Here is a 9,680-nt window from a genome sequence, read left to right as displayed (position 1 = left end):
TATTAGTTTACTGAATTTCTCTTTTGGAAAAGCTCCTCTGATTAAAAAAAATATTTTTTTTATAAAATAAATGAAGCCTTATTTATTATTTTAAGAATTCATTTTTAGCATAAAAAGGTATTAAATCTGATTTTTACCACAATTGAAGTGAAAAAATTATTGCTTTTACTTATGTTAGTTATCATTGTTCAAACACGAATTTTAAACTTCGTATTCTTAAAAATACTCTTAACCACTTATTAATTTTAATTTAATATTTTTATTATTTAATATTTTATTTTATTCATCTATTTATTATGAAAAAATCAATATAATAATTAATTTTTAGTTAATGATATAAATATATCACTAATTTAAATTACGATAAGTGGCAAGGTGATATATCTTTTTTGCTTAACAACTTTTTCCATCAGAGAGAATTAGAGAAGTATAGATTCAAATTTGAGTTTATCAAATGACTAATATATTTTTAAATGTTAAATCAAATTATAGTAAGTTATTATTAAATAATTTTTTTTATTACCTTATGGATGTGAGGTAAATTTACCATTCATAGGCTAAGTTTAAATCCAAAACATCCTTTAAGGATTTCTAAAGAATGGTTAGTGAAATATGAACAGAGATCTAATTTCCTTTGAAAATCTTCTTTGAAGATTATTATATAAATATCAAAATGAAAAGTTAAAATTTTTAAACTTATTTTCTTAATTTATAAATTTAATTTATAATCTTAAAATTATTATAAATAAATAAATTAATCTATATACACAATTTATAAGTCGATAAAATCAATTTACAAATCAAGACAAACACTTTCTTAATTTGATCAAGGTTTAATTAAATTTTTTATCCATTATGAAAGTTTTAAAAAGTCTTTTAACTTTATTTTATTTTTTCATATAATCTAGAAGTTTCTCAGTTCTCATACCAGATGGATTTTACACATGGTTTCATTTTGTTTGTAAAAGAAAAAATAACAGAAAACTAGTTATAACTCACAAAGGATGAGCATAAAGAATGGATTCCCTTCGACTTTATATCTAAGAAATATTCCACCATTTTTCCATCCGTGTTTATCGAAAAAACAATCTTATCCTTACAAAGAAATGTTGTACGCGTAACTGCAAAACATTTCCACATCTCCTATGGCGATTCCTATCTTATCCGCCCCTAACCTGACACTGTTTGCTTTTTTTTTTTTCAGATTCCCGAATTTTTTTAAAAAAATTTTGAGATATAATTTATTAATTAAATCTTTTCTTTTTCTATTCAAAATAATATCATTTGTCCCTAATGGTTTAGCTAGCTGATTGATTAACTAATCTCCTAACGAAATTCAATAAAGAAAAACTGATTAAATGTAATTATAAAATTAAAAAAAAAAGTTCAACATTCAGCCCCACCGACCCGACCGTCCAATCCAGTATTTAAAACGATGAGTCATTCCTTTTTGAAATGGACTGCATCATTGCTCTTTATCTTGGCTTTACACTAGGCTTGACTTTTCAGTCTTCATGCAAAAGAATCTAAAGCCTATTAGCTGAAGCTTGTATCAAATTAAAAGATAAGGCTGAAGCTAAAACCTTTTATAATTCAAGCGAAGGATATCCATGGCCAGTTTCAAGCCTAAACCTGCGGTCTCGGTTTAAGATTTAGGGAAATCAGAACTAACCTTACCCTTTGTTTAGATCAAGAGGAATGGAGAGAGTAAAACAAGAGAAATATAAATTTCTCAAATTTCCATAGTAAATAAATAAGAAAAATAAGAGAAATGAAGTAAAATTATATTTCCTAAATTCACTTCGCTAACTCAAAACATTTCTCTTCCATTAATAGTGAAACCAAGAGAATTAAATATTATTTATATTAAAATTATTCGCATATTCTTAATATCATATAATAATGAAATTATAAACTCATAGCAACAGAGTAATTCTATTAAGAGAGATTCTACTTCTTCCTCTATTTTAGTAAGATATCTAAATAATAGAAAAGAAGTTTAATTTTTCTTTTTTCCTTCTCTTTCATTTCTCCTTATTTCATTTGTATAATTAAGGATTCAAACAAAAAGCTAAGAGCTAATGATTCTCTCAGTTTCCATTTTAGTTAAATCTAATGATTGAAATTCTTTTCATTTCAAAAAAAATGTTTGGCTTGAAAACGGACCAGCTGATTTTATCCAATTCAATACTAATTTAGTCAATTCAATCTTCACTAGTTTCAATCCAATTCCTAACCGACCCGAGGCCAAATCTAATTCAAACCCCACGTTTTTCTACCAAATATCAAGGATGATATAAACAAAAAGAAAGAGAGTTGATTATATCTAAAGTATTGGGTCAGGCGGTCAGCCATATAATATGTTTTCTTGGACTAACGGCAAAGCTAATTACGCAAGCTACAAGTAGTTGATTGACTAAGAACGCAAGGTTTATTCATCCATGAAATCTGTGTGCTACCTATTTTTTAAATTCCTTGTACCATACAATCACCAAAGGAGGAATTCACTTGAATGTCTACTAGGATATAAGTATTGGATAGACTAAAAATATGCAAGTCACCAAACTGAAAAAGATTGAACAAGGACAAGAGAGGTGCGCACAGTTTTCAGGATGTTCTGTTTTCTTACTCCTGGCTGAGTACTCCAAACTTGCTCTTAGTCAACATGGCATGATTCTCACTTGTTTGAGCAGAAATAATCAGAATTTCTCATGTACAATAACCGGAAGAGATAAAAGCAGCGCTCCTATTTGTACAAATATTTCTGCCCCACAACACTTACAAAGAAGAGGATCATTTTGACAATTTTAAGAGAGAAAGAGAGTGAGAGAGAGAGAGAGTAATATTAATCTATTATACATAACTCACCTTGTACCTCGAGCCTAGTTCATTTACGCAAATAAGTTGCTGGAACAATTTTAATTTTTAAGCCATGCCACAATAAGTCACCTACCTTCTGATGCTCCATTTCCAGATGTGCAAAGATTTCATTCTTGGGTCCAACATTCGTGTAACAGGAATTGTTGCCGGCTTTTAGCTGATTCAGCCAACAAGAGATTTCTGCAGCAGAAACATGAGATCCAACATGATGGATATCATCACCAAATTCAGAGACTGGAATATGGTTAGTTCAATGAGATAACCAATAAAATATCTAAACCCGCTCTGTAGGTATCGGTTGTGAACTGAGAAGTCTCTCAGCCTCATCATTTGCTTCAGCTTGTAGTCTCCATTTCTGCGTTTAGAAAAACAAAAAGGTAGTGCATAACTGTCAATCCCTTGCAAAATGCAAGAGCCTAACAAAATTGCAAAGAAACTCGTAGTGCAAAGACAATTGCAGAGGAAACAATTCAAAACTACACAAAGGAACTCTTGCATAGCAATTAGCTAGACTTTGCCTGCAACCCACCCTATCATTCTGAACTCTCTCTGAACCAGAAACTGAGTCAACAATAAGTCAAGTATTTATAAGAAATTGAATTCCGTAAGACCCCTTAGAATTGACAACCAGCTCTATTCCTCAGAAATCCCTTTTTTTCCCTTAAATTTTGTGAAATAATTGACTGAAACTGGACTTGGCAAATTCTAAACTTGCATTTCAATTACATTCTACACAAACTGTTTCAGAAAAATAAAGTTAAAAAAAAAAAGATTAATGAACATGCCTCTTCAAGGTTTTCCAGCTCCATTATTTGTTCTATCTGTTCAGCAATGCTTTCCTGCAAGCAAGAATCACTGAATCAAGTAATTTTATCTAATAGAAAGATGAGGGATGAGAAGGGATAAGCAAACGAGTATCACGCACTGCATTGCTCACTGATTCAGCAGCAAGAACATCAGAGTCCATTTCCACTTCAATTTCAATCATTGAAGAAATCTGAAAAATGATGCCAATCAAGAATTGACTAATGGTAATCTGAAAAAGTAAAAGGTAAAAATGTATATATAGTTATGTACATCTTTATTTTGAGGAATGGAGGTTTATTTCGAGGGACGCATACTCTTGCATAGCTGTCAATGAGTTCTATCCGTCCCTTGAGGGAAGTTTCTAAGCCTTCTCAGACCTTTTTGACTCTAGTTCTCCTAGCACTGAAAAAGAAATGGATCCTTTAGTAACACTTGACAGAAGCTGAGACTAAACAAAGATTCACACTGAATTCAGTAAAAGAGTATGAACTATGATTACAAAAGACTACCACTGATGTCAATAGGGTTTTACCGATAACTAGGTTCTCCAACAGCGAAAATTTTGTTCTCCAGCTGACACATCCGAGCCAACATCCAAACCTACACATACAAATTTTTTACAAAAGAATTTAATGCACTATTAATTCTGTATGAAATAATGAGTGTTGGTTGACTATAAACTTTATTTTTAGAACTCGATCAAAAGTTTAAATTTTGAAAGGTTCAAGCATGCAAGTGTAACCATATCTTCTTTTCTGGTGGACAATGGTGGAGCTTGAGTTGAAAAATTACAAACATATCTTACAAATCTCAGGCAGCACAGCTCAAAAAATTAACTATAGAACTTTGAACAAATACTGCAATTACAACATGAGGGAACATACCTTTTTTTCAGCAGCTTCTTTTAGGTCCTTGATGCGAGACTGAAATATATCATATTGAGACAACAGCTGCTGCTTGATAGCAACCACCTCCACTGATTTCTTAGGAAGCTGAAACCATCAAAGTAATGAACATTCATGCTGTGTCCTCTTGAGCGCTTGTAAACCAAATGGCAACGAGAATTTAACAGAAAAAGAACCTAACAAAGAAAATTGACTTTCAACAGAGCAGAAGGATGTACCTAACCTGATTCCATTGGGGAAAAATCAATGTATTTAGTGTTGCTCAAACACCAAGAGATCCAATGGCAGCAATGGAAAGGAATTGAGGAAGGCTAGGATCAATTATTACAGATGCAGCATCTCCAGTAGCCAGAACAGCAAGCAATGGAAAGAGTATGGTGGGTTTAAGTAAAGATAGCTTTCCATCTTTTATAGGGGCTCTTAATAAAAGCGACTCCAGACCATTTTTATGGTTTGTTAGGCACAAAGGTTCACCAGGGTATGTGTTGGGGGCCTTTGGACTAAATTTAAAGGGCCCCACATTTCTATAAACATTTGATGGAGCAGAAGCAATTGTTACCCTTTCTCCTTCTTTTGCAGGGAGATCAACCGTTTCAGTAGCAAATCTGTGTGTACGTGCCATTCCAGAAGGGGTTTGTACCTGAAATATTTAGAACTGATTAGCACAGGTAAGGTAGGAGTAAACAAATGGGTCTAATTTGGAGACTAATGTCATTGCTAATATAAGGTTATTCTAGCGAAACAAATAATGAGAGACAAGCAGGGGAAACAAAGCAAAAGAAAATGGTAAAGGAAAAAAAGAAATAAATACAAAATAAAGGAGCTCTGCATCTATTATCAGCTAAACTGAAACAACAAACTTACCTGCTGATATGAAAAACGTCTATAATGAATAATCCAAGTTCCATTTTTACTAAGCAAAAGGAAAATAATGGTAGCCATTGAAAATGACTGATATTAAAAGAAAGATATTGGTTTTAACAGTATGCATAGAACTTTGAACTTCAAATCCAAAATATGCAACGGCTCTAGGTTTAACTTCTGGGATCAACAAATAATTAAAAGCTCTACATTGTAATGTCTAATATCTTCAATGAGAATGTTCATGAAAGTTTTGGTTTTGGTAACCGAAATGAGGAGTGGAAAAGTATCATGGATTTTGCCATAGCGTAAGACCTAATACTAGTAAATACTTACTTTATAAAAAGGGACTCGCATTTAGTGACTTTCAAAAGTGGACAATATAGAAACCAAATTGACTTTCTCTTAACCAAGAAGACAAATAGAGCTCTATGTAAGGATTGCAATGTTATTCCGGGAGAGGCTTTAACAAGTCAACATCGATTAGTGGTCTTAGATGTCAAGTTTAGGAACAATTCAAGTAAGACTAGAAGAAATATTGTAGCTCGAATAAAGTGGTGGGAGTTCAAAGAAGTAAAGCAAGTGAAGTTCAAAAATGAGCTTATTGAGTCCAAAGCATGGAAGCTGGATGTGGAGACCAATGGTATATGGATACAGATGGAATCAAAGATTATAGAAGTAGTTAAAAAAGTACATTGAGAGTTTAGAGGACATAGACTACCCTCAAAAGAGACATGGTGGCGGAATGAGGAAGTACAAAAGGCAGTGAAAAGAACAAGGGAATGGTATAAGAAATTACCTAAATGTGATAATAATTAGACTTATGAACAGTACAAGATAGCAAAGAAAGAGGCAAAAAATGCGATTAGTCAAGTAAGAGCGCAAGCCTTTGAAAAGTTATATGAGAAACTTGGAACTAAAGAAGGGGAGAAAGATATTTATAGATTAACAAGGAGGAGAGAAAAGAAATATCAAGATCTCAATCAAGTTAGGTGCATTAAGAATAAAAAAGAAAAAGTATTAGTGAAAGATAAGAACATTAAAAAAAGATGGAAAAATTATTTTAATGACCTATTTAATAATAGTCAAAGCGGTAACTACAGAGTAATAAAAAAAATGTGAATTACACTAGAAGAATTAGATCTTTAGAAGTAAAGGAAGCATTTAAAAGAATGAAAGTGGGCAAAACCTATGGACCCGATGGAATACCAATTACAGTGTGGAAGTGTTTGGGAGATGTGAGAGTGGCATGGTTAACTAAATTGTTTAATAAGATTCTAAACTCAAAGAAAATGTCTGATAAATGAAGAAGTATTTTAGTACCTATTTTTAAAAATAAGGAAGACATACAGAGTTGCTCAAATTATAGGAGACTTAAACTCATGAGCCATAATATGAAGTTGGGGGATAGAGTCGTGGAACATCGACTGCGTCATGACACTTCTATCTCCCCCAATCAATTTGGCTTCATGCCTAGTCGTTCAACTAAAGAAGCTATCTTTCTCATTAGAAGTTTGAAGGAGAAATATATAGATGTGAAGAAAGATCTATATATGGTTTTTTATCAATTTGGAGAAGACTTATGATAGTGTTCCAAGAGATGTCTTATGGAGAGTGTTAGAATAAAAGAGGGTATCTATTAAGTACATACAAGTGTTGAAAGATATGTATGAAGGAGTAATTACTATTGTGCGCACAATGGGAGGGGACATAAGAGATTTTCCTATCTCAGTTGGATTACACCAAGGTTCAGCTGTGAGCTCTTACCTTTTTACATTAGTTCTAGATGAATTGACGAAACATATACAAGAGAGTATCCCTTAGTGCATGATATTTGCGGATGATATAGTTCTGATAGATGAGACGCGAAAAAGAGTCAATAGAAAGCTAGAGCTTTGGAGAAGTATTCTAGAGTCAAAATGTTTTACGTTAAGCAGAACGAAGACAAAATACATGCATTACAAGTTCAGTAAAGGCCGAACTGGTGATAGGAAAGGAGTTAATTTGGATGAAGTGGTATTGCCCCAACGTAATCACTTTAAATATCTCGGCTCAATCCTTCAAGTAGATGGGGGATGTGAGGAGGATGTTAGTCATAGAATTAAAGTCGGATAGTTGAAGTGGAAACGTGCCACTGGAGTTTTATGTGATCGCAAGATTCCCAATAAGTTGAAAGGAAAATTTTACCGTACAGTCATACGACCGACCATATGGTAGTGAGTGTTAGGTAATGAATGAGCCGTATGTGTCTATGATAAGAGTTGTAGAGATGAGAATGTTAAGGTGGATGAGTAACCCTACTAGACTAGATAAAGTCCGTAATGAGAGTATTAGAGAAAATGTAGGAGTGATGCAAATTAAGCATAAGTTGAGAGAAGGGAGATTGAGGTGATTTGGTCATGTAAAGTATAGACATACAGAGTCTCCAGTTAGACAAATAAAGCACATTGGGTTAGTGGATAGAAAGAAAAGAAAGGGTAGACCTAAACTGACTTAAAGGAAAGTAATACAATATGATCTAGAAGCATTACATATTTTCGAGGATTTAACTCAACATCGTTTAGAGTGGAGAAAGAGAATCCATATAGCCGACCCCAATAAATTTTTGAAATAAAAGCTTAATTGAATTGAGTTAAGTTGAGAATTGGCCAATGGACAAGTTAGTAGGTTACAAGAAGAACCTAACCTAATAAAAGGGTAAGAAACACGAAAACTGCATTTGAGACTCCTAACAAAAAACTATGAAAACAGAAAACACCGTACCACAATGGAATGAACTGCTGCAGGAATGCTTCGCTTCATTAGCTGAAGAAATCTTAGCCCCTTTTCCCATGCTGGAAGATCCTTGCTGCGTTCGGCAGGAGGAGTTCCTTAGTAAAGTGAATATCCCAGGATCAACATCATACACAAAAATATCGTTTGATCTCTGCAATGCTAAATAAAATATTATGAAAAGCGATGTATCACTTCAACATATATAATTTTAAATTTTTGAATAATCAACATTGTAGATAAGTTCTTGTTCATGCAGTTGTAATCATCAGAAGCAGAACAGAAGAATTAATACAGCTATCCAATACTATAAGTCCAAATGCATGTTGATGGTTAACTTGCTTGATTAGAAACCAACCTGATTTCCTCTGAGTTTATAGTAATTATGTCTCCAGAAACAAGCTCATTTTGACCCTCAAAGCAAGAGTATGTATCGAATAGGGACCAAAGAAAAAGACAAAAAAAAAAAAAAATTAAAGCTCTTGTGCGAATACCTGAATGCCATGCTGAGGTTGTGCAACAGTAACAGCTACCATACAGGTTGGACATCTTACGACCTTCCCAAAAGGGACCTGCAAACCATCCAAAAAGAAAAGGGAATTTGTCTTATGGCTAAACAAAATCAACAAAGAAGTGAAAAGAAAGACCTGTCCTTACCTCTTCACCAGGAGATACTCCCACTCGGCAAATATAATCAATCGTCTTAAGTGCATCTGAAACCTTCAACGATGATGCAAGACCCTGAACTAATGCAGTGTAAACACTCACATCTGGCCTCGACCATTTCCATCTCTCAACCAGAGGGCCATTCTCACTAACACCTATAAGCGGATACAAAAAATATCCTCAATTTCTCTACATTTAAAGAAAAGCAAGCGTTAGAAACGGAACGAACCTTGATCGAAGCTGGAACGCATGGCGTAGAAAACAGAAGGCAAGCTCAGCATTGTTACGATCAAGCGCGGCGGTTATAATACGACAACAATCAGAGACGCTAACGACGCCGCTACCTCTGTTAGAAATATTGGCGATGATCTCCAAGACTTCATTGGCGTCTTTAGCAGCAGAGACACGAGAAAGCAACTCCTCGTCATTAGAAAGAAGTTGTTCCGGGACGGAGTTGTCCTGGCTCAGTGAAGGTCTTGCTTTGAAGGCTGTGGAAGAGGAAAAAGTTGAGATTTTGAAGCCGGCGGAAGTGGCTAGCAAGAGAGATCAGAAGGCGAATTTGGATTTTGGAGAGGATTCAGGGAGTTTTGGAAGGTGAGGAGGGGTAAGAGAGGCGAGAGCGCCAAGCTGAGCCTGAGTTCAAAGTCATATTTTTCTCGTCTTCGGAAGGGAGCTCAGAGGTTATTGTTAATAGCTAGGCACGTGTTAGTGTTTGTTTGCTCGTCACTTGAGGACAGGGAGGAGGAGATGATGGATGAAGAGATTAGGAACGAGAGGTTCTATCACATT

General features: G+C 34.2%; 1 pseudogene; it reads right to left on the bottom strand.

Moving 5' to 3' along the window:
- Positions 1-2,412: 2,412 nt before the first annotated feature.
- On the bottom strand, positions 2,413-9,437 carry LOC110653426 (uncharacterized; annotated as a pseudogene).
- Positions 9,438-9,680: the final 243 nt, after the last annotated feature.

The sequence above is a fragment of the Hevea brasiliensis genome, chromosome 9 (genome assembly GCF_030052815.1).
Source record: "Hevea brasiliensis isolate MT/VB/25A 57/8 chromosome 9, ASM3005281v1, whole genome shotgun sequence".
Lineage (NCBI taxonomy): Eukaryota > Viridiplantae > Streptophyta > Magnoliopsida > Malpighiales > Euphorbiaceae > Hevea > Hevea brasiliensis.
Note: the sequence above shows the minus strand (reverse complement) of the source record. Positions and strands in the feature narration are given on the sequence as shown.